The 7,317-nt window shown below is 37.0% G+C and overlaps 1 pseudogene; it reads right to left on the bottom strand.

Annotated features, from left to right (window-relative positions):
* Window positions 1-3,978: 3,978 nt before the first annotated feature.
* LOC112066342 (60S ribosomal protein L37a-like) lies at window positions 3,979-6,859 on the bottom strand (annotated as a pseudogene).
* Window positions 6,860-7,317: the final 458 nt, after the last annotated feature.

Here is a 7,317-nt window from a genome sequence, read left to right as displayed (position 1 = left end):
GGACCGGGGCACGAACCCGTATCCCCTGCATCGGCAGGCGGACTCTCAACCACTGCGCCACCAGGGAAGCCCATGAGTGGTAGTTTTCACCATCAGTCACATTTATTTTTTGAGTGCCTACTATGTGTAAACATTGTTCTGGGCAAAGGCCTTCAAAGCTGACAGGTCTCTACTCTGGCAACAACTACTCTGAACTAATTTTGCCTCAAATCTTTGCAATAACAACTTTAGAAATCTAGAGGAAAAAACACTACCATCAAAGGGCAGAGATGTCTGTCATACGAAGCGGGTATTTTTCCATTTTGAAATGAGACCTTGTAACATGGAAGAAAACTTAAGTGTAATGCACGTTAAATTTTTTTAATACATTCAAATTAAAAACATTGAAATTGGTTGAAATGTGTCATTAAACATATGAGTTCAGCAAGAAGATAGGCAGTATGTAGTTAAAGGAGAAAAAATTTACAACATGGATATAGAATCATTAACCCAAATTTTCCTCAATCTTTTAAAATTAGGATGATTCACCAAGCTCAGGGAAGAAGGCCAGAGGAGTTATAAACATACTTTTCAGAGTGGTAAATAAGTAGCATGAAAAAAAAGTTAGATTAATCTTGATGAGTGAGTCAATTTGAGCATTAAAGATATATGGTTATTCAGTTGTAATGTCTTTTTCCTGGCATTGCACCAGAGCATAGGCTATATTTTCAGGGAATTTAAGTTCTATGGAAGGAGGACATTTGACAAAGAAACATTTCCAAATAAGACAGTCACAGGATCTCCTTTTCCGGAGGTATGTAGGGAAAAGCATTTTGGTTTTGGCTGTGTCTACAAAGCAGCCACATAAACTGAAAAATAAAACCTCATTCAAGCAAATATTAGGGGTTCCTCATCTAATTCCAAATAACTGCAGTGGTTATTTTCTCTAGTTTTATCATTATTACAAAGACGTGTCTCTTGTTCTATCAAAAAGCCCAAGAATGGTTTTGGTTGGTGGCTTTCAAAATCAGAGAACTTTTATATGCACAAAAGCTGAAGCTGATTATGACATAAACTTTTAATTATAATCTAAGGGAAAAAAATAAAAGAGAATGTATGCTGGTTGGAAGACCATGAGTTGTTATCAGGGGGTACGACATCTAATTCATTCATCCATTCAATCATTCATTCTTTCAACAAATACTCATCGTGCATTTACTAAGGTAGGTGGGCAACAAACAAACTTCTTCAAGAAGTCTAACTTACGTTCTAGGGCAACAAAATGGAGAGCAAAATAAAGATACTCTCTGCTTCAGGGACTCGGGGTTTGATCATTACAATAATAGCAAGAGGAGGAGAAGGAGAAAGATGAGGCAGAGAGGGCTTCCCTGGTGGCGCAGTGGTTGAGAGTCCGCCTGCCAATGCAGGGAACACGGGTTCGTGCCCCGGTCTGGGAGGATCCCACATGCCGCGGAGTGCCCAGGCCCGTGAGCCATGGCCGCTGGGCCTGCGCGTCCGGAGCCTGTGAAAAAAAAAAAAAAAAAAAAAGATGAGGCAGAGAAGGAAAAAGGGAAGGAAAAATTAATCTTCGCATATATAGTAAGGCTGAGAACAGCACTTGTTACAATGAAAAATCTCTTCTTTTCTAGTTTATTGTTGCCTCTGAGTCAGCTCAACCAAATATTTTATATTTTCCAACTATAGTGGTTACATTTTGCTTAATTTTCAGCACATTATTTTAATGGCACAACTTTGAATTTTGTTTTGAAACAAAAGCACTGCTACAGGATTAAGCTGCAAGTGTAGTTTTAAGATAGAAGGAGAGTGAACTCGATTTGGAAACAACTTTTCCAGCAATGGTATTTTTTTTTAAATTATGAATTATTCAAGAATAAAGTCCAAATTCACTTCTGAAATTATCCCCTAGAATTCTAGCCTCCTTGAGATTTTCAGGATCTCCTTTGTAAAGATCCGAAATGACGCCCTTTTTACATCTATTCATACCTTTATTATTTAAAAAAAAAAAAAAACCTTTTAAACTTGACTGATTTATTTCAAACAGTCGTACAACTGAACTAATAGGGCGGGGTGGCGGGGGAGGGAGTGTTTCTCCATTAGCCTTAAAAAGAATGCAGCGCTATTGTGTTCATAGTTTAATCTGCTGGGATTCCATAACCGAGGAAAGATGGGTGTCAGATCTCCACGCATAATCTTCAGTACATCCGGACCTGAGAAACGGAGGTGGAGAAAACGAAAACAAGATAAAACTGAAGCAAGCTTGCCTTTAACTTTATAAGAATGTGAATCAAATAGTGTAGGGAAAAAAAAAAGAAAAAAAGCCGTCATCAGTTTCAGGATTGGGGCTGATGAGACAGCGACTCTACCTGGGTTCCCTGTTTCTGCTCTGTGCAGATACAGCTAATGCACCACTGAAATGGGAGGCAGGTGGACGGGAAAGCCAGAGAAACTTTTTTTTTTTCTCCTCCATCAGATTGAAGTGAGAACAGGAGCCATACTTCGACAAAAAACAATAGAGAAACAAATGGGGACAGAACACCCACAAGTGCAATGGAAGCCCTGCACCCAGTCCTGGTAGAATGTTCTGGATCTGATATCCCTATAGTTATCTCAGAGCAAGATAAGTGTCGCCTTCAAGATTAAATATTCTTTTATAGGGAAAAGATATGGCAACCAATACCCCTCACTTCATCCTGCTCGATTAAATGGAGACTAACTATTCAAAGTAAATCATTTTTAGGTGTTTAGACGCCAAGTCAAATAAGTAAGTTTTTCATTAGCATAATAAAAACACATGAAAATGCTGTTGTTACTGTACCCAATTTGAAGAAAACACTTAAATGGGAGAGACAATATATCAAAAACTGAAAGTTCCTAAAAAATCACATTAAGAAGTAACTGAATTCCTTTTTGCAAAGTATCCATACCGATAGGCTCTCACTAAATATAAATTTTAAGAGAATATTTTAAAATATTTTTAGATGTATTTTCATTGCAACTCTGAACTTTTTTTCTGATGAACCTTTAGATCTTAATACAATCCACGTCCTTATTTTCATCACCTGAGTCTCCTTTTTAAGTCAAACATTGGTTTCAGATCTAAAAGTGCTGCTTTAATGTTCATAAATAGTGTAACACACTATCTAAAATAGAGATGGGCAGTTCTGTTTCTAGACTGTGGAAATTCTGGCTTGTTTCTTTTTCTGTTTGTGTATGAGCTACCTGGCTTATCAGTTACTGGATAAAACTAGCTTTTCAATTACTTGTATTAATACATTTCAATTTATTTTAATCTCATTTCATGTTTTATTTCATCATCCAATCAAACATTTTCTAACTACTTTCTGAATTTGTTACCAAACTTTGATACCAAACATCATTTCCAAACTTTGCTTTTCCTTTTCACTTTATCATATACACAGTGTGAAGGTGCTGTGGTCTTAATTCCATCCTTCTCTCTTGATTTCAGACCATACCTTTAAAGTGTCCTTATTACTTGCTTTTTGTTTCTTTTCCACTTGTTGCTGTTGCTTTCCTGGGTTTGGTCTTAGTTTTTGTTTTTTGATGCTTGTTAACACTGCCTCACTTTGCTGGTTCAAAAAGAACTATTATTTGCTCTATGAGTTTTCTGTTTCTCTTGGTGACTATCAGCTTCTGTTTCCTATTTTGGGGCAGAAAGGAAAAAGCCTGTGAATGATGGGCTCTGATTTCAAGACTAGCCCTTTAGAGCATCTTTTTAAGTGCCAACCATTTAATTCAGAATCACTCAGAAATCTTTCAAGGAATGCAGATTCCTTGGATCTCACCTTTTCCTTCCTGGCATAAGATGGATTTTTTTTTTCTTCTAAGAAAGCAAAGGTTATTCTTAGATAACAGCTCCCAGGTTATTTCCTTTCTATAATCTATTTCTTTCTCTTTTAGCAGTCACTAAACTTTAGAAATCTCTGAGGATTCTTTTGGGGGGGGGTTACATAAATGAATTCCTTTATTACAGGCTAGCAGTGTTTCCCATGGTGGAGCTTCTGATCTTTCCATTCCTTCTGTCTTCTGATGATGGACTTTTCTGTGACCGAAGAAGTGGCATTGTAGGGTCAGTACCACCAGCTACCATTTTCATGCAGGAACCACAGTGCCAGACACCCACAGCTAGCTCTCCCTCTTGGTTTTGTGACAGAAGGAGCAAGTGCACTTGGTGTGCTGGCTCATTTCAATTTTCTTCACCATTTTCCTGAGGGAGACACCATACAGGTCCTGTATTTACAGACAGTTGCAACCTTCTTGGTGCATTTAGCCTTGTAGCCACAAATTAGTTCCAAGATCAGAGATCGCTAAGGTTTTATCAGTGTTGTTGTTGATGTTGTTATTTTAACGAATAAAAACTATATGAGCATCTCAATAGATACAGAAAAAGTGCTTTTGACAAAATTCAACATCATTTATGATAAAAACTCTCCAGAAAGTGGGCATAGAGGGAACCTACCTCAACATAATAAAGGTCATATATGACAAACCCACAGCTCACATCATACTTAACAGTGAAAAGCTGAAAGCATTTCCTCTAAGATCGGGGACAAGACAAGGATGATGACTCTCACTACTTTTATTCAACATAGTTTTGGAAGTCCTGGCCACAGCAATCAGAGAAGAAAAAGAAATAAAGAAATGCAAATTGGAAAAGAAGAAGTAAAAATGTCACTCTTTCCAGATGATATGACACTGTACATAGAAAATCCTAAAGATGCCACCAGAAAACTACTAGAACTCATCAAAGAATTCAGTAAAGTTCAGAATACAAAATTAATGACAGAAATCTGTTGCACTTCTGTACACTGATGAACAATCAGAAACTATCAGAAAGAGAAATTAAGGAAACAATCCCATTTACCATATCACATCAAAAAGAATAAAATATCTAGGGATAAACCTACCTAAAGAGGTGAAAGACCTGTACTTAGAAAACTATAAGACACGGATGAAAGAAATTAAAGACAACAAAAACAGATGGAAAGATATACCATGTTTTTGGAGTGGAAGAATCAATACTGTGAAAATGACCATACTATCCAAAACAATCTACAGATTCCATGCAATCCCTATCAAAATACCAATGGCATTTTTCACAGAACTAGAACAAGTAATTTTTAAATTTGTATGGAAACACAAAAGACCCCAAATCGAAATAATAATCTTGAGAAGGAAGAACAGAGCTGGAGGAATCACACTCCCTGACTTTAAATTTCTTTTTTTTTTTTTAACATCTTTATTGGAGTATAATTGCTTTACAGACTTAAAATTTCTTAAAAGACCTGTAGGACTTTTGTTTGTATTTTTTATCCTCCTGTAAGTTTTAGTCTTTTCATTTCAAATTTATTTTTCTCCTTTATCAGGATTCTTCATTCTTATTTTCCTCCTACCAAAGCAATCATTCAAATGTATTTAACATATATTCTTTTGTTTTTATATGTTCTTGAAAATGTGTCTTGCTATTTTGCATGCACAAATTTCTAATTTACATAAATGTAATGTGTAACAAATTCTTGTTACTTTTTTACTCAGCATTATATTTTAAAGGTCCACCCATGTTTCTGGGTGTTCATCTGTATGGTTCATTATCTCTGAATGTCACCTAGTATAGCGTGTGACCCAACACACTGGGTCTGTCTGCTCTTCTAGTGATGGTCACCCAGATTGCCTCCAACTCTGCTACCATAAATAACACTAGCATTAACATAATTTTACAAATCCCCTTTCAGCCTTGTCTAGGAATTTCTCTAGGATGTATACCCAGGACTGGAATTGCTAAGTGGTTGGTGAGTATATCCTCAATTTGGCTAGATGCACCAGGTCACTTTCCAGAATGGCTACACCAACCCAGTGTGCCTACAGCACATAAGTCCTGTTATATATATGCATCTCTGCAACAGTTGGCTTTATCCAGCTTTCTAATTTTGTATTTTGGTGGTATAAACTCAAAAAACGTTTATAAAGAAACGAGGAATGTAATTAATCAACAGCTCTTACTGATTAGGACAAATGTTTCACATGGTAATAGATGCTGAAACTTTAAAGCAAATAATACATCTGCATTCAAAGAACATGCAATGTAATGGAAAAGAGGGACAGAAGACACGTGGAAAACCTTTGACAGCAGAATGAATACAATGTGGAAGCAAAAATGGAGGTCATGTAGCCAGCGAGACTAGCAGAATCAGGGAAAGTTTTCTGCAGAAACTGACCCTGAAATTTGAAGGGGTGAATACATTTGACTGAAGAATGGTCCACCTGTGCTCGGGAAAGTTTATCCTCCTCAACTGAAAGTACATTGTCAGTAATCACACCCATAGAACTCCATCAACCCTGGACATCAAAGTCTCAGACCCCCTTTCATTTTAAAAGATGGGTAGCACTATGCTGGACATTCAGCCAAGAGAATAGCACATACAAAGGCAGTGGGAAGAGGATACACAAAAATTACAGAGATCAGCATGGACACTAGGCTGAGAATGTACTACCTGCTTTAAGTGCATGTTCTCATAGTATCCCAGCAGTCTGGGATATTGGTGTTGGTCATTTTTTTTTCTTCACATTTTTTTAAAATTAGTGCCTTACAATTTTCAAAAGTTTCACGTACATGATTTCATATAATCTCATAAAAACCCTTTTCCCCCCACCCCTGTATTGCACCTCCCCCTTCCCTCTCTCCACTGGTAACCACTAGTTTGTTCTCTATATCTGTGAGTCTGCATCTTTTTTTAATAATCACTAGTTTGTTGTGTTTTTTGGATTCCACATATAAGTGATATCATACAGTATTTGTCTTTCTCTGACTTATTTCACTTACCGTACTGCCCTCTGGGTCCATCCATGTTGCTGCAAATGGCAAAATTTCATTCTTTTTATGGCTGAGTAGTATTTCATTATATACATATACCACATCTTCTTTATCCATTCATCTGTTGATGGATATTTAGGTTGCTTCCATATCTTGGCTATTGTAAATAGTGCTGCTATGAACATTGGGATGCATGTATCTTTGTTTTTTTCAGATATATGCCTAAGATTGGAATTGCTGGGTCACATGGTAGTTCTAGTTTTAGTTTTTTGTGAACCCTCTATACTGTTTTCCACAGTGGCTGTACCAATTTACATTCCCACCAACAATGTACAAGGCTTCCCTTTTCTTCACATCCTCGCCAACATTTCTTATTTGTGTTCTTTTTGATGATAGCCATTCTGAAAAATATGAAGTCACCTGGTAACCAACCAGACCAGGGGCCAATCAGCCTACCAGACTGCCCACATAGTTAGCCTGCCACAACA

This window comes from Physeter macrocephalus, chromosome 6, assembly GCF_002837175.3.
Source record: "Physeter macrocephalus isolate SW-GA chromosome 6, ASM283717v5, whole genome shotgun sequence".
Taxonomy (NCBI): domain Eukaryota; kingdom Metazoa; phylum Chordata; class Mammalia; order Artiodactyla; family Physeteridae; genus Physeter; species Physeter macrocephalus.
This window is presented reverse-complemented; position numbering and strand designations above follow the sequence as displayed.